The 23,596-nt window shown below is 37.5% G+C and overlaps 1 protein-coding gene across 4 annotated transcripts in view; it reads right to left on the minus strand.

Moving 5' to 3' along the window:
* The window catches only part of Lrrc4c (leucine rich repeat containing 4C), a 1,364,812-nt gene that overhangs the window by 312,482 nt on the left and 1,028,734 nt on the right, over positions 1–23,596 (minus strand). For 2 of the 4 annotated variants that reach the window (XM_055599907.1, XM_055599872.1), the window contains exon 5: positions 23,026–23,122. The exons of the other annotated variants lie outside the window; for them this stretch is intronic. The gene's annotated coding sequence lies outside the window, so the exon portion shown is untranslated. The remainder of the gene's footprint in view (positions 1–23,025; positions 23,123–23,596) is intronic. 4 annotated transcript variants of the gene reach the window in all.

Raw genomic sequence — 23,596 nt, forward strand, 5'->3', positions numbered from 1 at the left:
TTAGATGTTTTTTTATAGAACCCAGGACCATCAGCCTGGTGATGGCACTACCCATAATGAGATAAACTGTTCCCCATCTATCACTAAGAAAATGCCCTGTAGGCTTATGTACAGTCCAATCTTATACAGGCATTTTCTTAATGCTTCCTCCTCCCTGTAACTCTACCTAGTGTAAAGTTGGCATAAAATTAGCCAGCACAGTAGATATCATATGAATTTTTTAAAGATTAATTTAGCACCAATAATAACCAATAATAAAATTATAAAGAATAGATTGATGATAATATGTTTGTAGAACCAACTTTTCAGAAAAAAATGTCTCTTGGGAAAGGGAGATGAAATGATGCTTTACTGATATGAAGATTATGCTGAAAGTTTAATTATATTAAAACACACAAATATTCAGCATAAGGATTATTAAGATAAGTATTAGGTATCCTATGAATAATTATTTTGTTATGTTTTTGGTATATACCATTAGCGAGTAAAATATTATTTGTTGAATTATTAATTTCAACTATCTAAGTGAAAGGCCAAAGTGAAAGTTTAGTGCCTTGCTCGCCTTGATTAACACTTCAGTGTGGCACGTACCAAGGGCTTACTAAAAATTATTATTGATATTATTGTTGCTTTGATTTGAATTCTCAGCAGAGAATAAAAATGTTAAATGATGCACCTAAAATTGGAAATGCATTGGTTGACATTCTGACAATTACTTTTTTTCCTTTTAAAAAGCTCTGTATTTTGCTTTCTTTAATATTGTTTTAAAAGAGCATTTTTAGGCTGATTTCTAATTTGATTCTTTTTGCAGATCAAAGATGTCCTGACTACAATTTTTCAGGCCACTCTCTAGATATCAAAATGGTGAAACAGGCTATTTTTCTCACTAAAATTATTTTATGTGTTTTGAAAGACAAAGAATTGCACATACTCCCTAATAGGCAAATAGACAGGGATATGGGCAATGGCTATGTCATAAAGGTAGCAAACTTTCAACATGTCTGACCTCTTCCTTACATTCTTGACTGGAAAGAAATGCCTGGCAGCACAAAACAAAGGTTTTGTAAGCTTTTGCCTCCAACCAGTTGGCCCAAGCTGACGGACAAGCTCAAAAAGTACAAGGCTTTGTCATGACATGCCTCACAACATTTGGGGCCAATCAGGCATCCTAGCTTTTATCAAACTGACTAACCCTGAATTAGGTAAGGAAAACCCAACTCTCAAAAGAGCATGGAATTTCTGGCTCTCTGAATCTCCTTTCTGCTTTTCAGAGGGTCATTTTCTCTGTGTGCCTGATGCATATATGTGTTTCCTCACCCTATATAAACTCCTTTGTTCAACTGCTGATTCTTTTTTTTTTAATTTTATTTTTTTTCTTATCAGTTACATTTTATTAACTCTGTATCCCAACCATGTCCCGATCCCTCATTCCCTCCCAGTCCCTCCCTCCCTCATCTCCACCGTGCCCACCAAGGACCATGTATGAATGTAAGCTAGAAGCTCTGCTCAGATGCAGCCTGTGGTAGCTCAGTAACCAATTGGCTTCCCATAGTGAGGGGAACAAGGACTATTTCTAACAGGAACTCAATGACTGGCTCTTTGGCCTCCCCACCCCCCAAGGGAGGAGCAGTCCTGTTAGGCCACAGAGGAGAGCTTTGCAGCCAGTCCTGAAGATACCTGATAAAACAGGATCAGATGAATGGGGAGGAGGTCTCCCCTATCAACTGCTGATTCTTAATGGTTCTCTTTTGAGGTGTTCAAGGTTTCTCCTGTGCCATCCATCACACAGAGAATTCACTTGATCAAGACCCTTAGGCTGTATCAGAAGCAGAAAAATATGTCAGGCAGAATATTTGCCCCTTGTAATCCCATATTAACTATCCAGAGCATGAGCAGAGACTTTCCCATCACAAGCATGGAGCTGTGACTTACACGAGACTATCACTCAGTGCCCAAACCAGAGGGTAGCTCACTATGGAATGTGCAGATTACAAATCAAATTTGCATTTTCTCTAAGTATTTCATCAAAAGCTTTAACTAGCTATTTACCTATTTTCATATTCCTCTCAGTTGCCTTCGGATCATAATATAGTTAGCGTATATGTATGTTTAAATGTTTTATCTTTATATCTGTGTCTGCTTACAGTAACTTTTATTAGAGTTTACTGTACCCACCCGAGGAGGTCATGGCATAGGCCCATCCACATTACTCTGTCAGTGCTACTCGTGAAAACCTCATTGCTGTACCAATTGAGACTTGCTTCTGTTTATGTCTTCTGCAAAAAAGTTCGCTATAGTCCTCCCATTGCATATACTGACAGACCTACAAAAAATTTAACTATCTGAGATGTACGAAGTCATCCACTGTTTTCCATCATCTTCTTATGTTAACGTGAGGAGGAAGCATTGCCGTCCAGTTTCTCTAGCTAAAGAAGATTTATAATTAGGGACTTAGTTTGACAGTCACTGTATCCTAATGTTGTCACTCCTCTCAAAATCTAGAAAAAAGCTGCGACAGCGTGCACTCCAGCTAAAATGATAGGAGTTCAAATTTCTCAACCTGCTTTCCATCCTACCAAACTGATATATTCCATGAGGTCATGCAGTATGCGTATCTTGTAACCAATATATTTTCATCCTATTACTTAGAAAAGGGCACCTACCTATAGAAATGACTATTAGTGAAAAGAGTGAATGAGTGAATGTTATTTTCAAAGTGTAGAGCAATGGTCTCCTAAGAGTCTGAGCTGGTATTTTATGTAAGAAGTGGGAAATAGCAGAGCTGGAGAGGACAGGAACTGCACAAGGAGAGCAACAGAACAAGAAAATTTGAACACAGGGAACTTCCCAGAGACTCATACTCCAACCAAGGACTATTCATGGAGATAACCTAGAACCCCTGCACAGGTGTAGCCCATGGCAGTTTAGTGTCCAAGTGGGTTACATAGTAATGGGAAGAGGGACTGCCTCTGACATAATCTGATTGGCCTGCTCTTGATCACCTCCCCCTGAGTGGGGAGCAGCCTTACCAGGCCACAGAAGAGGACAATGCAGCCACTTTTGATGAGAACTGATAGACTAAGATCAGAAAGGAGAGGAGAACCTCCCCTATCAGTGGACTTGGGGAGGGGCATGCATGCAGAAAGGGGAGGGAGGGTGGGATCGGGAGGGGAGGAGTGAGGGGCTTATGGGGGGATACAAAATGAATAAAGTGTAATTATTAAAAAAATTAAATGTAAAAAAAAAACCTCATTCTCTAGCAATCCATATGGTGGAAAAGATTAGATTAAAGTAATTTTGGAAAAAAAGAAACATTTTCCTGATGTGTTTTTTGTAGGCTGACATCATTACAAAATCAATCAGTCTCTTTCTCTCTGGAATTCTATTGTTTTCTCTACCTCTCTGTCTATAGCTTTCTCCATCATTTTTTCACACACACACACACACACACACACACACACACACACACACACACACTCCTCTACCACCACCATCACCAGTAATGAGTTCTTAGCTTACCAGTAACATTTATGTCTTCTTTGAGAACACAATGCAGACAAAGATTCACCTTAAAATGTGACACTGACAAAAAAGTCTATAGCTCTATGTCAACTATGAAATCACTAATGGACATGCAGGATGTGGTCCATGGAACCACGTGATTTATCCCGGCTATCACTCATCTTGAGTGAGTACGGTTGGTAATTGATTGTTTTGACAGAAGCAGCCACCACTCTGGATTAGAGCGCCCAGTGGGTGCATCATGTGTTGATTGCTTTCTTTGTCAATTCATTCTGCTTGCCAAGTAATGGAATTGAAATGAAACTCACAAATTGGTAACACATCAAATTTAAAGGAAGATGGACAGTGTGTTTCTTCTAACGGAGGAAAGTGACACATGTGCTTTGCTCTCTATAGCATACTGTCTGAAAAATGCGTGATAGCAAGGTTGGAAAATAATGAAATGAACAGGGTTTGTGATATTACTTAGTATATGAGGGTGTTGTGTGCGTGTTCACAGTGTGATAATTTAACACAGAGATGATTTTTAGTTTTCGTTGAATGTGTGTTTGTACATATATTTCCCTTTGGGGTTTTGTTTTTGTTATCTTGGCAGCCTGAATGTCGAGAAATAAGTAGCTACACCTATGTGGACTTCAGACCAGAAGGAGATGAGCTTATAAATGTAGAAAAATAGGTTAGCGAGTGAATCAGAATGAAACAATAGCTGGTAGAGTTTCAATACTCTTTGAAACTTTAGCCAAGTATTTGAGAAAGGAACACTGAACAGAAAGAGGTTAAAATACACATCCAAAAATAAAAGCACATTACCATTCAGGATTTCAGTGTGAAGCTGCTTCATTTTTTTTAAATATATTTTTCTCTGCTTATCAATGTAAGCAAAAGGTAGTGCCACACAACCACCTGAATACTGGGAAATATATTTATTGTAGTTAATTTTCAAAATAGTGATTTATATCATTTAGAACATATGGTTGTTTGAAATTTTAATTTAGATTTTAATGTTTTTTATTTTAAAACTTATTTCATTTTTTAGCAATTTTCCAAGTGAAATTTCAGAACATCTCTTTGAATTTACTGGGAAATTTAGAAGTTGGAGTTTATACATGCATTCTAGTCACAGAGTTCAATTTGTGTACATAAAATAAGAGTTGTAGGAGGATCAAATGAATTGTTTTTATTTGTCCCTCTTCTTCTATTGTGTTCCTGAACATGGGAGACAATGGTATAGGTGTCCACTTTACTGGATGATGATGAAACTGACTATGGCCTTTAGAACACTTATGGTTATGTATGACCGTAGCACTCATAAAGTCATAGTACGTGCAATTGCACAAATAGGGCCTTCAAAGATGGAGGAAACCTAAAATCTCTCAGCTTCTGGTTGGAAGGGACTTCTAATGTTTAGCCATGTTTAGAGAAGCTACTGAGGAGTACTGAGGGAGAGGAAGTCATTGTCTTCAGTAATGTAGAAACTATTTAGTTATTCAAAATCCAATGGTCAAACTCCAACTAAATCTATGAAGTTTTCTCTGATTAAGCCAAGTGGGTCAGAAAGCCAAAATAGAAACCAATGGTATGTTCTACAATCATATTCTATAATTCTGTTACTTCATTTTTAAATGCTGCAAAGCATTTCACTATGCTTCTATAAAACTCATGCTGCACCTTGCAGTTAGAAAGATATTTTCTTATTTTTGTTTTATTTCATGATCTCTTGCATATTGTGTAGAGGCACTTGACCACTCCACTGAGACAGTATCAGAACTGGCCTTAGTATTAAGTGATTTAAAATGCCCACAATTACTTCTTTGACTGTCAAAATAAGGCTGTGCTGTCTATTTCCTCCATTTTCATGAATGTGACTTAAGTTGGATCAGGTGATCATGTACTTAACACACTCTAGGCAAAGTCTGACCCATAAAGAGGAAGGAGCTTGGCCACTAGATGATCTCATAGAACAGTACTTTTCCTGCAGTGGGCCACTCACCACTTTGTGTTTCCTTAAACAGGAGAGAAAAAAAAATCAACATTTATTTATTTATTTGTTCATTCATTCATTCATTCATTCATTCATACATGTGTGCATATTGCTGTTATTGCTGTTGTTGCTGCTGCTGTTGTCAAGGGAAAGGCTTCGCGTGTATCCCAAGTTGACCTGGAATATGTGGATCCTTTATACACAGCTTTTCAATGCTAGGACTATACCCCTGTGCTGACATTCCCCGCTGCTCAAACTTCCCTCCTTTATTAAATACTATTTATAAGGGTACTCTTTATATTACATTGGTCAAAACTAACTAGTATTCATTGTTTTTCTATGGGTAAGCATGCATTTAACACTCTAATTATAAAAGTGTTATGTTTTTCAGGTATCCTGTGAAAAGTTTTCAGAAACGTCTCTTTACTACCTAGAATGTACACCTGAGCTGTTTTCCTGGCCCCTGCTTTCCCTGACACTTCACCATCATTGTCTGACTATATATTCCTCAATTTTAGGAGTAATCTGAGATAATACTGTTCCTGTAATTCTTTTCCTGCTGTCCTCCACACTTTGAAAAAGGTTCCCCTGAAGAGTAGCTGTAATGTCTGACTAATTTAATCAAAGCATAAGATATGTTATTTTGACAATAGTTTGCTCTTAAAGTAAATAATATTTGGAGAGATCAGGGATACAAGGCACACACCTAAACATAGTAAAGGCAATATACAGCAGGCCAATATCCATCATCAAACTCAATAGAGGGAAACTTAAATCAATCCCACTGAAATCAGGGACAAGACAAGGCTGCCCACTCTCTCCATATCTCTTTAACATTGTACTTGAAGTCCTAGCCAGAGCAATAAGACAACTAAAGGAGATCAAGGGGATACAAATCAGAAAGGAAGAGGTCAAAGTGTCACTATTCGCAGATGATATGATAGTAAACATGAGTGACCCCAAAAATTCAACCAGAGAAATCCTTTAGCTAATAAACACCTTCAGCAAAGTGGCTGGATACAAAATCAACTCAAAAAAATCAGAAGCCCTCCTGTATACCAAAGTGAAAAGGCCCAAAAAAGAAATCGGGGAAACATGACCCTTCACAAAAGCCACTAATAACAAGAAGTACCTTGGGGTGACTCTAACCAAGCAAGTGGAAAACCGGTTTGAAAAAACAAAACAACAATAACAACAACAACAAAACCTTCAAGTCTCTGAAGAAAGAAATTGAAGGAGATATCAGAAGATGGAAAGATTTCCCATGCTCATGGATTGTTAGGATTAACATAGTGAAAATGGACATCCTGCCAAAAGCAATCTACAGATTCAGTTTAATTCCCATGAAAATACCAACACAATTCTTTTGAGACCTTGAAAGAGAAAGTCTCAGCTTCATATGGAGAAAAAACAAACAAACAAAAACAAAACAAAACAAAACAACAACAACAAAAAACAGAATTATCAAAGCAATCCTATACAACGGATCATCTGGAGGTATCTCCATTCCTGATCTCAAGCTGTACTACGGAGCAATAGTAATAAAAATCGCATGGCACTGGCATAGAAACTGAAAGGAGGATCAATGGAACTGAATGTAAGCCCCAGAAGTAATCCCACACACCTATGGATACTTGATTTTTGACAAAGAAGCCAAAACTATTCAATGGAAGAAAGATAGCATCTTCAACAAATGTTGCTGGTCTAACTGGATGTCTACATGCAGAAAAATGAAAATGGATCCATACTTATCACCCTGGACAAAACTAAAGTCCAAGTAGGTCAAAGACTTCAACATAAAAACAGATACACTAACTCGGTTAGAAGAAAAAGTGAGGAAGAGCCTAGAACTCATTGGCACAGGAGACAACTTCCTGAACAGAACACCAATAGCACAGGCTCTAAGAGCAACAATCAATAAATGGGACCTCATGAAACTGAAAAGCTTCTGTAAAGCAAAAGACACCGTCATCAGAACAAAAGAGCCTACAGACTGGGAAAGGATCTTCACCAACCTTATATCTGAATGAGGAATGATATCCAGAATATATAAAGAACTAAAGAAGTTAAAAAGCAATAAATCAAGTAATCCAATTAAAAATGGGGTACAGAACTAAATAGAGAATTCTGTGTAGAGGAATATAGAATGGCAGGGAAACACTTAAAGAGATGTTCAATGTCCTTAGCCATGAGAGTGATGCAAATAAAAACAACCCTGAGATTTCACCTTACACCCATCAGAATGGCTAAGATCCAAAACTCAAGTGACAAAACATGCTGGAGAGGTTGTGGAGAAAGGGGAATCCTCCTCCATTGCTCGTGGGAAAGAAAACTTGTACAACCACTCTGTAAATCAATCTGGCACTTTCTCAGACAATTAGGAATAGTGCTTCCTCAAGATCCAACTATACCACTCCTAGGCATATATCCAAAGGATGCACAAGTACACAAGGACATTTGTTCAATCATTTTTGTAGCAGCTTTACCCGTAATAGCCAGAAGTTGGAAACAACCCAGATGTCCATCAACAGAGGAATGAATACAAAAATTGTGGTACTTTTACACAATGGAATACTACTCAGCAATTAAAAACAAAAAAATCATGAAATTTGCAGCCAAATGGTGGTATCTAGAAAAGATCATTCTGAGTGAGATATCCCAGAAGAAAAAAGATACACATGGTATATACTCACTTATAAATGGGTACTAGACCTATAAGATAGGATAAACATACTAAAATCTGTACACCTAAAGAAGATAAACAAGAAAGAGGGTAAGATGATCAACCCTCATTTAGAAAGACAAATGGGATGCACATCGGAAAAGGGAGAAAACAAGTAACAGGACAGCAGTCTACCACTGAGGGCCCCTGAAAGTCTCTACCTAGCAGTGTATCAAAGCAGATACTGAGACTCATAACCAATCCTCTGGCAGAATGCAGGGAATCATATAAAAGAAGGAGGAGTTAGTATGACCTGGAGAGGACAGGAGAGACCACAAGGACCAAATATATCTGGGCACAGGGGTCTTTTGTGAGACTGTATTTCTAACCAAGGACCATGTATGGATATAAACTCAAACCTCTGAGCGGATGTAGCTCATGGTAGCTCAGTAAACAAGTGGGTACCCTAGTAAGGAGAACAGGGAATATTTCTGACATGAACTCAATGGCGGGCTCTTTGACCTCCTTCCTCCCTCCACCAAGGAAGGAGCAAACCTGCTAGGCCACAGAAGCGGACTTTGCAACCTAGCCTGAAGATACCTGATAAGCAAGTTCAGATGAAAGGGGAGGAGGTCCTCCCCTATCTTGAGACTTGTAAAGAGGTAGGGAAAAGAAGAGGGAGGGAGGTTGGGATTGGGAGGGAAGGAGGGAGAGGGATACAGCTGGGATACAAAGTTTTTAAACTGTAACTAATATTAAAAAAAATAAACATTTGATTTAAAAAATAAATAAAAAAGTAAATAAATTCTATGAATTAAAAATATGTCACTGGCATTCAGTATTGCATTCCTCAAATACAGTTTAATATTAGAATTTAATAAATGGATATATGAATATAATTTTCTTTTTGCTGATTTCAATGTTTTTCATGGTCACTGGGGTGAATGTTAATTTTATAGTCATGAAACATAAAGCAACATATTTTTATCTAAAATGTATATTAATTACAAAGTTTATTTGTTATTTCGATGAATTTACAACTGAGATAACATATACATTAGTTACGACAGTTATGTGCCTAGGTTATTAGCAAGGAAATGTGAAATCCTATAAGGCCAGTTCTGAACTTCTTTTCCAAGATAAATAAGATTTAATGCTCTCTTCCTCCCTCTTCAAAAACAAATTATACATGGTTATGGCATGTCATAGATATGGGCTACATATATTCCCCTGGACTTCTTCACAAAGTATTATGTGCTATCTCCCACCTAAGTTTTTATCAAAGAATTATGGTTTCTTTGCAGTTAAAATTTTAAACTATGGAGGGATTATTATATATATTAAAAAAAAAACCTAAAATGTCTTTTAGCTTACACAACTGAGTAGTCAATGTGCAAGCCCATACAGATTTGAGAAAGTGCAGCATCTACTGGAGAATCTTGCTCTTCAGGCACAGTAGCCTAGACATATTGTCTGTCAGAGGAAAAAGATAATTTCAATTTGTATCCCTTTGTCCTTGAAATAGTTAGCTTGTTTTGATTGATGGAGGTTTGTGTATTCAGCTATGGATTTCTCATTGCTATATTCATTCTTCAGGATTACAATGTTTCAGTACATGGGTCTAAGGGAAGTCTCCCTGGAAGTCATCAGTTTAATGAGGACCAGTCAGTCACTCATTCTGATGAGTTTTCCTCATCTTTTCCTGGAACGAGGACAACTGTCACAAATGCATTAAACATAGGGAAAGCTGGGCGATGAGACAACAGAAATTAATTTAATCTCCTGATGTAGCTTCAACTACCTACATCATTCATACAACAGCAACTCAGAATTAATAGTTTGACATACCTTGGCATTTACCCTTGAAATATGGTTGGGCAATTTTAACCAACCCAACATACAAATTCAAATTCAGTCTATATAAAGAATCCATTAGTTATTGAGACAATGAATTAAAGAAAGGAATGCAAATTTAAATAATTGCAGCATATATTCTGTGGCTGTAAGTCAGCTTAGGAGGCTAAAGAGCCATAACAAAGGGAAGAAAAACATTGGAAAAGTATTTATAAAAATAACAGTCTAAATATTGGTATCAACTGATCATGTGCTGATATTGATAGTGGATCATTCATTATTAGCATATTGATAGAATCATGTCAATCTATTTTTTATAACATCAATTATTTTTTAATCCCAATCATGATTAAATCACCAATGCATGAAGAAACATGTCAATTAGATATTAGGTTTCTCCTAAGATCTTCAGTGAACTGATAGTATTCAGTAGAATAATCTATTTTAGCAATAGATACCTGATCTAATATCAGAAACATTGTGTTGAGTTTTTATCCACCATTCTGTTAAAGAGATTTTAAATATTAGAATACAAAGCAAAACTTATACCTAAAATATAATTGCAAGTTTTTATTCCTTTATTAAATACCTAGTGTTTCATTTCAAAAATACTATTCGGAATATAATCTACATTTACATACCTCCAGAATCTGGAAGCTTAATGCTTTTAGTGACAAGTTATTCATAGATTACCCAGCTTCATCTCTTAGATATTTTAGTCAAAATATAAAGTTGATAATAAACATTCTCAATTAAAACTTAAAAAGCAGGACATACCTGTAACAAAACTGTACATGCTATGTTTAAAAGGTAGTTATTAATTTTACCAACAACTGTTGTTTATAAATGCAGAATAAAGCAAAGATTAGATGTTAGAAAGTAGTTAAATAAGCAGTTTGTTTTGAAAGAAAGAGAATAACTCATTTGTTTTTAAGTAATAGGAAACAAATTTTAAAATGGTATTTTTTTAAACTTTTATTAATTACACTTTATTCATTTTGTATCCCCCCATAAGACCCTCCCTCCTCCCCTCCTGGTCCCACCCTTCCCCCTTTTCTGCATGCATGCCCTTCCCCAAGCCCACTGATAGGAGAGATCCTCCTCTCCTTATTTCTCATCTTAGTCTATCAGTTCTCATCAGAAGTAGCTGCATTGTCAGGGTTCTAGGTTATCTCCACGGATAGTCCTTGGTTGGAGTATGAGTCTCTGGGAAGTTCCCAGTGTTCAAATTATCTTGTTCTGTTGCTCTCCTTGTGGAGTTCCTGTCCTCTCCAGCTCTTACTATTTCCCACTTCTTACATAAAATTCCATTCACTCTGCCAGTCAGTTGGCCATCAGGCTCAGCATCTGCTTTGACACTCTGCACAGCAGAGGCTTTCAGAGGCTCTCTGTGGCAGGTTCCAAGGTTGTTACCTGTTTTCTTCTTCTGGCTTTCAGAGGCCCTCTGTAGCATGTTCCTAGGTTGTTTCTGTTTTCTTTTTCTTCTGATGTCCATCCTCTTTGCCTTTCAGGATGGGGGTTGAACATTTTAGTTAGGATCCTCTCTTTTGCTTAGTTTGTTTATATGTACAGATTTTAGTGGGTTTATTCTATGTTGTATGTTTATATGAGTGAGTATATACCATGTGTGTTTTTTTGCTTCTGGGACAACTCACTCAGGATGATCCTTTCCAGGTCTCACCATTTACCTGCAAATTTCATGATTTCCTTATTTTTCATTGCTGAGTAATACTCCATTGTATAGATGTACCACAGTTTCTGCATCCATTCTTCAGTTGAGGGGCATCTGGGCTATTTCTAGCTTCTGGCTATTACAAATAAAGCTGCTACAAACATGGTTGAGCAAATGTCCTTTTTGTGTACTTGAGCCTCTTTTGGGTATATGCCTAGGAGTGGTATGGCTGGATCTTTAGGAAGCACTATTCCTAGTTGTCTGAGAAAGCACCAGATTGATTTCCATAGTGGTTGTACAAGTTTACATTCCCATCAGCAGTGGAGAAGGGTTCCCCTTTCTCCACAACCTCTCCAGCATGTGTTGTCACTCGAGTTCTTGATCTTGGCCATTCCGATGGGTGTAAGGTGAAATCTCAGGGTTGTTTTGATTTGGATTTCCCTAATGGCTAAAGAGGTTGAGCATTTCTTTAAGTGCTTCTCTGCCATTCGATATTCCTCTACAGAGAATTCTCTTTTTAGCTCTGTTCCCCATTTTTTAAGTGGATTACTTGGTTTGCTGCTTTTCAGCTTCTTTAGTTCTTTTTTTTTTTTTGAATTTTATTTTTTTCTTCTCAGTTACATTTTATTAACTCTGTATCCCAGCCGTGTCCTGATCCCTCATTCCCTCCCAGTCCCTCCCTCCCTCCCTCATCTCCACCCTGCCCCTTTCCAAGTCCACTGATGGAGGGGACCTCCTCCCCATTCATCCAATCCTGTTTTATCAGGTATCTTCAGGACTGGCTGCAAAGCCCTCCTCTGTGGCCTAACAGGACTGCTCCTCCCTTGGGGGGTGGGGAGGCCAAAGAGCCAGTCATTGAGTTCCTGTTAGAAATAGTCCTTGTTCCACTCACTATGAGAAACCAATTGGTTACTGAGCTACCACAGGCTACATCTGAGCGGAGATTCTAGGTTATATCCATACATGGTCCTTAATTGAATGTCAGCCTCAGAAAAGACCCTGTGCCCAGATATATTTGGTCCTTGTGGAGCTCCTATCCTTTCCCCATCAGACTAACTCCCCTTCTTTCTTATGATTCCCTGTACACTGCCAAAGGTTTGGTCATTAGTCTTTGCTTTGAAAACACTGCTAGTTAGAGTCTTTCAGATGTGCTCAGTAGACACCTGTCATATGATCAATGCACATCCCATCTGTCTTTCTAAATGAGGATTGAGCATCTTACTCCATGTCAACTCTCTTGATTATCTTTTTTAGGTGTACAGATTTCATTATGTTTATCATATCTTATAGGTCTATATAAGTGAGTATATACCGTGTTTGTCTTTCTACTTCTGGGATATTTCACTCAGAATGATCTTTTCTAGATCCCACCGTTTGCCTGCAAATTTCATGATTTCCTCCTTTTTGATTGCTGAGTAGTATTCCATTGTGTAAAAATACCACAATTTCTGTACCCATTCCTCCATTGATGGACTTCTGGGTTGTTTCCAGGTTCTGGCTATTACAAATAAAGCTGCTATAAACATGGTTGAGCAAGTATCTCTTTTGTGTACTTGAGCAAACTTTGGGTATATAACTAGCAGTGGTATAGCTGGGTCTTGAGGAAGCACTATTCCTAATTTTCTTAGAAAGCGCCAGATAGATTTACAGAGTGGTTGAACTAGTTTATATTCCCACCAGCAGTGGAGGAGGGTTCCCCTTTCTCCACAACCTCTCCAGCATGTGTTGTCCCTTGAGTTTTTGATCTTGGCCATTCTTATGGGTGTAAGGTGATATCTCAGGGTCGTTTTGATTTGCATTTCCCTGATGGCTAATGAGGATGAGCATTTCTTTAAGTGTTTCTCTGCCAGTCGATATTCCTCTGTCGAGAATTCACTGTTTAGCTCTGTTCTCCATTTTTTTAAGTGGATTACTTGATTTGCTGCTTTTCAGCTTCTTTAGTTCTTTATATATACTGGATATGAGCCCTCTGTCAGATAAAGGGTTGGTGAAGATTATTTCCCAATCTGTAGGCAGTCACTTTGTTTTGATGACGGTATCCTTTGTTTTACAGAAGCTTTTCAATTTCATGAGGTCACATTTATTGATTGTTGCTCTTAGAGCCTGTGCTGTTTGTGTTCTGTTCAGGAAGTTTCTCCTGAACCAATGAGTTCTAGGGTATTCCCCACTTATTTTTCTAGCCGATTTAATGTGTCTGGTTTTATGTTGAGGTCTTTGATCCACTTGGACTTCAGTTTTGTGCAGGGTGATAAGTATGGATCTATTTTCATTTTTCTACATGTAGACATCCAGTTGGACCAGCACCATTTGTTGAAAGATGCTATCTTTTTTCCATTGTATGGTTTTGGCATCTTTGTAAAAAATCAGGTGTCCGTAAGTGTGTGAGTTTATTTCTGGGTCTTCTGTTTGATTCCATTGATCCACCATTCTGTTTCTATGCCAGTACCATGCAGTTTTTATAACTGTTTCTCTATAGTACAGCTTGAGATCAGGGATGGAGATACCTCCAGAAGATCTTTTATTGTAGAGCATTGTTTTAGCAATTCTCGGTTTCTTGTTATTCCATACGAAGTTGAGAATTTTTCTTTCCAGGTCTGTAAAGAATTGTGTTGGCAATTTGATGGGAATTGTATTAAATCTGTAGATTGCTTTTGGTAAGATGGCCATTTTTACTATGTTAATCCTGCCAAGCCATGAGCATGGGAGATCTTTCCATCTTCTCATATCTTCTTCTAATTCTTTCTTCAGAGACTTGAAATTTTTTTCATACAAGTCTTTGACTTGCTTGGTTAGGGTTACAACAAGGTATTTTATGTCATTTTTGGCTAATGTGAAGGGTGTTGTTTCTCTAATTTCTTTATCAGTCCTTTTGTCTTTTGTATACAAGAGTGCTACTGATTTTTTTTTTTTTGAGTTAATTTTGTATCCGGCCACTTTGCTGAAGATGTTTATCAGCTGTAGGAGTTCCCTGGTAGAGTTTTTAGGGTCACTCATGTATACTATCATATCATCTGCAAATAGCAATAATCTGACTTCTTCCTTTCCCATATGTATCCCCTTGATCTCCTTCAACTGTCTTATTGCTCTAGCAAGGACTTCCAGCACTATGTTGAAGAGATATGGAGAGAGTGGGCAGCCTTGTCTTGTCCCTGATTTCAGTGGGATTGCTTTAAGTTTCTCTCCGTTCAGGTTGATGTTGGCTATAGGCTTGCTGTATATGGCCTTTACTATGTTTAGATATGTGCCTTATATCTCTGATCTCTCCAGTACTTTAAACATGAATGGATGTTGGATTTTGTCAAATGCTTTTTCAGCATCTAGGGAGATTTCATGTTTTTTTTTTTTCTTTCAGTTTGTTAATATGGTGGATCACATTGATGGATTTCAGTATATTGAACCACCCCTGCATACCTGGGATGAAGCCTACTTGGTCATAGTGGATAATATCTTTGATGTGTTCTTGGATTCGGTTTGCAAGTATTTTATTAAGTATTTTTGCTTCAATGTTAATAAGGGAGATTGGCCTGAAATTCTCTTTCTTTGTTGAGTCTTTGTGAGGTTTAGGTACCAAGGTGACTGTGGCTTCATAGAATGAGTTTGGTAACATTTTATGTCATATAAGGACACATGACTCTGGAGAGGTTATGGAGAACCTCTTAGCTACTTAGGTACAATACAATCCACTTGGAACAAGTCATTTATGTTTAGCTAGTCAAAACCTGAGATTTCACCTTACACCCATCAAAATGGCTAAAATAAAAAACTCAAATGACAACACATGCTGGAGAGGTTGTGGAGAAAGGGGAACCCTCCTCCATTGCTGATGGGAATGTAAACATGTACAACCACTTTGGAAATCAATCTGGTGCTTTCTCAGGCAAATAATAATAGTGCTACCTCAAAATCTAGCTATACCACTCCTATGCATATATCCAACATATGCCCAAGTACACAAGAAGGGCATTTGTTCATCCATGTTCACAGAATCTCTATGTGTCATAGCCAAAACCTGTAAACAACCCAGATGTCCCTGAACTGAGCAATTAATACAAAAATTGTGGTACATTTGTACAATGGAATAATATTCAGCAATTAAAAAAAAATAAAGGAAATCATGAAGTTTGTAGGCAAATGGTAGGAACTAGAAAAGATCATCCTGAGGGAGGTATCCCAGAAACAGAAAGACACACATGGTATATACTCACTTATAAGTGGATATTACACATATTATAAGTGGATATTTACATGTATAATATAGGATAATCATACTAAAATCTGTACATCTAAAGAAGCTAAGCAAGAAGGAGGACCTCGGGAAAGATATTCAGTCCTCATTTAGAAAGGCAAACTGGATAGAAATCAGAAGAGGGAGAAAACAGGGAACAGGACAGGAGCCTACCACAGAGGGCCTCTGAAAGATTGAACATAGCAGCGTATGAAGCAGATGCTGAGACCCATAGCCAAACATTGGGCAGAGTACAGGGAATCTTATGAAAGAAGGGAGAGGTAGAAAGATCTGGAGGGGGCAGGACCTCTACAAGGAGAGCAACAGAACCAAAAAAATCTGGGCCCAGGGATCTTTTCTGAGGCTGATACTCCAACCAAGGACCATGCATGGAGATAACCTAGAATCCCTGCACAGATGAAGCCTATGGCAGCTCAAGTCTCCAAGTGGGTACCCTAGTAAGAGGACTAGGGGCTGTCTCTGACATGAACTCAGTGGTTGGCTCTTTGATTACAACCCCTGAGAGGGGAGCAGCATTTCCAGGCCACAGAGGAAGACAATGCAGACAGTCCTGATGAGACCTGATAGGCTAGGGTCAGATGGAAAGGAAGGAGGACTTCCCCTTGGGAAGGGGTATAGGAGAAGAAGAGGGAGGAAGGAATGGCAGGATTGGGAGGGGACAAGGGAGGGAACTACAGCTGGGATACAAAGTGACCAATATATAAAAAGTGTAATAAATTAAAAATAAATAAATAAAAAAAGAAGAAAAAACATTACATTCAAATCTAAGCACTTGAGTGAATTAGAAAATATTCATAGAATATATATATATGTATATATATATATATATATATGTATCTTGTAATTTGGGAATGGAAGAAGCAATATTTTAAAGTGTTCATATCACTCAAGGGTATCTATACATTCAATGTATATATATATATATATATATATATATATATATATATATATATATACACATTCCATCTCAACACTTAGGTAATATTTTTCACAGGAATATAGCAAAATAATTCCAAAATTTTGTTGAATTAGAAAGGACTTGAATAGTCATAATAATATTTTACAGGAAGAACAAAGACAGAAGTATTCTACTACTTGACTTTAAAGTATGCTACACCTAAAGAAGCTAAGGAAGAAGGAAGACCTTAGGTAAGATGATCAATTCTCACACGGAAAGATAAACAGGGTGGACATTGGACGAAGGAGAAAACAGAAAATATTATGGGAGCCTAACACAAAGGGTCACTGAAAAATTCCACCCAGTAGTGTATCAAAGCAGATGCTGAGACTCATAACCAAGCTTTGGGCAGAGGGCAGGGAATCTTATTAAAGAAGAGAGAGATAGTAAGACCTGGAGAGGACAGGAGCTCCACAAGGAGAGCAACAGAATAAAAAACTCTGGGTACAGGGGTCTTTTCTGAAACTGATACTCCAACCAAGGTCATTTAATGGATATAACCTAGATAACCTAGAACTCCTGCTCAGATGTAGCCCATTACAGCTCAGTATCCAAGTGGGTACCCTAGTAAGGGGAACTGGGACTGTCTCTGTCAGGAATTCAGTGGCTGTCTCTTTGATCACTTTCCCCTGAGAGGGGAACAGCCTGACCAGGCCACAGAGGAGGACAATGCAGCCAGTCCTGATGAGACCTGATAAGCTAGGGTCAGATGGAAGTCAAGGAGGACCTCCTCTATCAGTGGACTTGGAGAAGAGAATGGGAGGATATGAGGGAAGAAGGGTGGGATTGTGAGGGAATGAAGGAGGGGCTACAGCTGGAATACAGAATGAATAAACTGTAATTATTATAAAAAATAAAAATAAAAAGTATACTACAAATCTACTGCAAAAGAAATAACACAATACTAGGATAAAAACTGAAATCTTGATGTGTAAGACAGAAAAAAAAATGGGGCCTAGAAATAAATTTATCAACTGGGCTTTGACATTGGTGCCAAGAACCTACCTAGCATATGAGTAAATGTCTTTGGAATAATTAAGGGGAATTCTCTGACACCATGCATGAATATCAACACTAACCAGAGCCAATGTATTGAAAAACTCAAGGGGACTGGAGAGATAGTTAAGCAGTTACAAGCGCTGTCTCCTCTTTTAGAGGTCCTGAGTTCAATTCCCAGCAACCACATGGTGACTCACAGCCATTTATACTGAGATCTGATGTCCTCTTCTGGCATGCAGTTCTTCATGCAAATTGAGCACTAATATACATAAAACAAATAAATAAATCTTTAAAAAAAAAAGAATAAAAGAAAGAGGAAGGGGAAGGAGAAATAACCTTAGAATATTGTTATGGGCAGAATTAAATTGTTGGATAAGACTTCTTAGATGTTGAGGTACCAAAGAAGAGAAGGAAAACAGTATTTCATTAAAATAACAATGTGAAGATAAAGGAACACTCAATACTATGAAAAAACCAACATGAAAAATGGGAATGTTTGACAATTAAATAACTGAAAATGGTGGTTTATTTCTGCTTACATGAATGATCAGAGGACAGGAATAAATGATTCTGTTAGTCTGATGGATCTTTCATGGGAATGGAGGGAAAGTCTTGAAAGTGGAAATCTACTGTTCCCAATTTTGAGATAAATTCAGCAATTTAGATGCTGCCTTTCTATTTTAGATCAAGGAGAAGTGTCATCTCTTTGGCTTTAGAGATAATTTTATTGTTAATTTAGCCCAAGTCTAATTAGATTTCTTGGCAACCACATTTCACAGTGGATTCTTATTATACCCATGAGAAAATATCACCTCTATGTCTCTTTGAAAGTGCTGCAATGAAAGCGTGTGAATGCACCTGATTCATGCAAGGCTTTCCCTTGCCTTATTATTTGTGGCCTGTGATTCACAAGTTACAATTACAAGCAACATTTAAGTCTGGCAAGCAGAACTGTGCTTTCCTGCTATAATAAAAATAAGTCAGAATCTGCATTTTGTATGAGGGTAAAGGTAAATTATCCTATTGACTTAAGTTTATATTATTTTACTACGCACTTTCACAAACTTTTATTGTTGAGCATCTTGCAAATTAAGACATAATAAAATGTGAAGTAAATATTCTTACTGGAGGAACTCACAAAAGTCACTGATGTTTATGTTTTGTAAACTTGTGTTCACAGGCTGTGATTTTAAAGCTTTTTTTTTTAATTGCACAGTGATGTTTTAATGTAGTAAAATTGTTTCCAGGTTTTTAGATGGAATTAAACGCATCAAAAATATATATTTGGACACAGGGGTCTTTTATGAGTATGTTTCTCCAACCAAGATCCATTCATGGATATAACCTAGAGCCCATGCTTGGATGTAGCCCGTGGTAGCTCAGTATCCAAGTGGGTACCATAGTGAGGGGAACAGGGGCTATTTCTGACATGAACTCAATGGTGGGCTCTTTGACACACCCCCAAGGGAGGAGCAGCTCTGCTAGGCCACAGAGGAGGACTTTGCAGCCAGTCCTGAACACACCTGATAAATCAGGGTCAGGGGAGGAGGTTCTTCCTTATCAGTGGACTTGGAAAGGGGCAGGGAGGAGATGAGGGAGGGAGAGTGGGGTTGGGAGGGAATGAGGGAGCGGGATACAGCTGGGACACAGAGTTAATAAACTGTAACTAATGTTAAAAAAAAATTTTGCCATTAAAAAAATCCATTTGTGTTTTCTCCAACAGCATCGCATTCCCATGGCCTCAGATATCATAAACTGCTAAAGATACTCTGCTCCATGTATAGCTCTTCTTCTCCAATACAGCCATTTTATGTTTTCTTAACGTTTGTTTAGTGTAGGTGTGCGTGCGCGCGCATCTGTGTCTCTGTGTGTTTGTGGAGTGTGTTTGCACACGCGGGTGCACTCATTCCACACCTGCACGGGTCAAAGGAAAATTTGCAAACTTCACTTATCTCCTTCCACTCTGTGGGATCTAGCGGTACTACCTATGTCCCGAGAATTCCCAGCATGCGACCTTACCTTCTGAACCATCTCCCCAGCTACTACGTTCTCTTTCATTACAAATTCTGCTTCGAACCCATAGTGCCAAATAGATTGTGAGGTCTATGAATACCGAATATTTAAGAAGCGTACAAATTAGTTCCAATAATTCCTCTATATGAAACCACAAGATAAAGCATTTTTAAGCTACTGTAAGTTTTCTAAATGAATAATTTAGGTTCCCCGTGACTGTGGCTGTAAAACACTGTGTATACATCACCTTACAATAAGCACTCATTAGTCATATGATTATCTCTCCAGTGAGGCAAAGATTATTAGCAGAGTCAGTAAAATTAAAACTGCCAGTAATAGTGGAACAATGGTAGCTAGAGTTTGGGAGGCATCTTGTGGGATAAAATCATAAAAAATATTTTACATGCTACACTTAATCTTCCCAAGGCTACTATGAGTTTAGTCACAATAGCTTTCCAATTTTACAGGTGAGGAAACAGATTTGCCGAACAGAATAGCATTTTCAAGATCACAAATATGTAAAAAAAAAAAAAAAATTACTGAGTTTTAGGATATTTGTTGTGGCAATCCATTGGTAAAGTAAAACCCAAAACTTTATCATGCTATGTTACCTGTTTCATTTTTGATAGATGATTTAGAAAATGTCTTAATTTTTTGTGGACCATACAAAATGTATTTACCTATTTTTTTTTAAATAAGTCACTTTAGTTGAATAATCTCTGCAACACTAGAATACAAATGAAACATTTCGTTTAAATAATTCTTTTTCTTTAAGGAGTAGAAAGCAACAGGATATAATAGTCAGAATTCTGAAGCATATAAATATTAAATAATTACAGTATTGATCATAGGACTGCCACCCTCCCTACTGAACATGACTCACCACTCAGTTATATGGGCTCAGTGCTTTGTCATTTTCATGTGCTATGATTTATCAATTCCTTTTTAAATTTTCATTTATTGTCTATTAAAATGTATTCACTATGTATTCTAGCTGTAGCACACCCTCCTGCCCTACTCTTTTTCCAGCCCCACACACCCTCCCTCTTCTCTCCCTATGCCCCTCCCTAGTCCACAGATAGGTGAGATCCACCTCCCCTTCTATCTGACCATAGTGTATCAGGTCTCATCAGGGCTGGGTATGTATACTTCCTCTGTGGTCTGACAAGGTTGCACATCCCAGGGGAAGGTGATCAAAGACCCTGACACTGAGTTCATGTCCTAAACAATCCCTGATCCCCATACTAGGACACCCACTTGGAGACTGAGCTGCCATGGGCTACTTCTGTGTAGGGGTTCTAGGTAATCTCCATGCATGGTCCATTGTTGGAGAATCAGTCTCTGCAAAGACCCCTAAGCCCAGATATTTTGGTTCTGTTGCTCTCCTTGTGGGGTTCCCCTCCCCTACAGGTCTTTCTTAACTAATAGCAAACCAAACTTTTTTTTTTTCTTTCTTTTTTTTTTATGTCTTTCCTGCTCCACTTACTCTCAAATTGTGGCACTTGTCTTAGGCCTCCCATTCTGAATTTTCTTCAGTTTTCTAACAATGTAACTATACTGAAGTACAATTCTTAGGAGTAAAGAGCAACTGTTATGAATCCTGTCACAAGCCTACAAATTCTTCCTCCTAGATGGATTTGCCTTTCCTAAATTATCTTCTTACCCTGACAAGTGGTTAATATCATGATATCAACTACTCTGTTGGGTTGTTTTAAATGGTAAGATTATACATTAAATAAACTATTCCCCAGCAAAATACAAACCAGCTATTATTTTATATTCCTAGGCACTGACTTCATTGTGTATAAATTTCTATGCATGGCACTCAATATTCTTTACATATAGTTCCTATCAACTCTTGTACCCACATTTGCTCTTAACTTCAACTCAACTCAGTTCAACACCAAGTTCCACGGAACTAGTTTAGACAGTGAACAGGTGTAAAAAAGAAGGAAAAAGTGGCATACAGAGAGAGAGAGAGAGAGAGAGAGAGACTATGCTCTGTAACAAATTGAAATCTAGTACAGCTATTGAAATTGTAAATAGTACCCATAGAACAATGCGGGTCACGACACCCAGCCAAAAGAGAAGGGAATGATCTCTTCATACAGGATGGTTAGACTGAATAAAGAAAACAGCATGGCAATTTGTATACTGTGCTGTGTTGTTAATACGGGTTACAAAAGTTTCTGCTATTGAAAGAGTAGAAGAGTTGTCACCCTGATTTGACACCAAGCCATGTGTGACTGTGTTATGTGCTTGCCCTGAATTTCTTCACCACAGGTACTCTATCTTTGTTCCTCAAAATTCCAATTTTGTCTTCAAGCTAACATGTGTGTATTGGTAAAGAATATAACATCCTTAAAATTAGAATCTGTGTAAAAGTTAATTTTGTGTGCCCATTGTAACATGTAGAAAATTTCTAACAGATATGCGAGAGGTATATTTACAACTGAGTGTTAGGCTGAAGGCAAAAAAAGAAATTCTTTGGATTTAAGTTTAAATATCTCTTGAAATAAACTTTATCTGGGGACTTCCTGGAGACATAAATGCTGGTATTCTTTCATTCTCTACTCCTCATGAATGTAAAAAAATATATATTTAAGTAATTAATCTATATTAATTAATTATATTAATATCTATTTAAATAATTATCTATATTAGTGGTAGAAAAATAAGACATGTAAAAACAGAAACATTTTCCTTTTTGAACATAGCAGATGTAAAAAATCTATTATTAATGAAATTGGCAAATTTCTTCTTCATGCATGACCTGTGTGTTGACAGAATGAGAAAGAGAGGGTGGTGAGAGATAGAGAAAGAGGGTGGGAATGGTTCAGGGGAAGAAGAAAAACTTATTTCATAATGAATGTTGTACTCATTGATTCTTTTTTGTTACTATGTTTTCATCAATGAGAACACAAGGAATTTCTAGGAGATGAGTTTATAATGTCAATGAGAAATGGGGTGAATTCTAACACATAAAAATTCTTTGGATAAATTTCAACAGCTGTCGTTAAATTAAAATAATCTCTTGAAGTCAGACATTGAGTATACTACACCATTTACTATTTACTATTCTTTTGCTATGGCAAAATACCTAACAATAAAAACTTACAGAAGTTAGTTTGGTCCACAGTTTGTAGTTCCTGTCTGTCATGGGAGGGAAGTCAGAGTAAGAAGAGCTTTTCCTGCCACTGGTCAAAGTGTGTCCCCTGTGAAGAAGCAGAATGATGAACAGTTCATTTCTGACTTATACCTTGGAGTTAATCTACAATCCAACCCCGCTGGATGGGGCCACCTACTTAGGAAGGCATTCATATCTCCTTTAACTACATTAAAACTATCCTTTACAGATATGACTGGAGAATAATCCAATCAAGTGTGCCCAGATATATATCTTCAAGGTAATTCTAAATCCTGCTAAGTTTAATATCATATATTTTATCCATTTATTTATCCTATTTATTCACATGATCAAAATCATATTTTGAAGGGGAATTAACAATAAGTGTACTTTTCCATAAACAGAATTATAGAAGTTTCTAGGCCTATATTGGAAAAGAAAAAATGTAACAAGTATGGTGAGTTTTAGTGGTCAAGAGAGTCTGCACTCTCATAATGACCTCTGCCTATGAATAACTAGGACTTGCTTTGTTCTTCACCCTGAGCTTTGGATATTATGAATA

The sequence above is a fragment of the Psammomys obesus genome, unplaced genomic scaffold, assembly GCF_907164565.1.
Source record: "Psammomys obesus unplaced genomic scaffold, mPsaObe1.curated_primary_1811, whole genome shotgun sequence".
Lineage (NCBI taxonomy): Eukaryota > Metazoa > Chordata > Mammalia > Rodentia > Muridae > Psammomys > Psammomys obesus.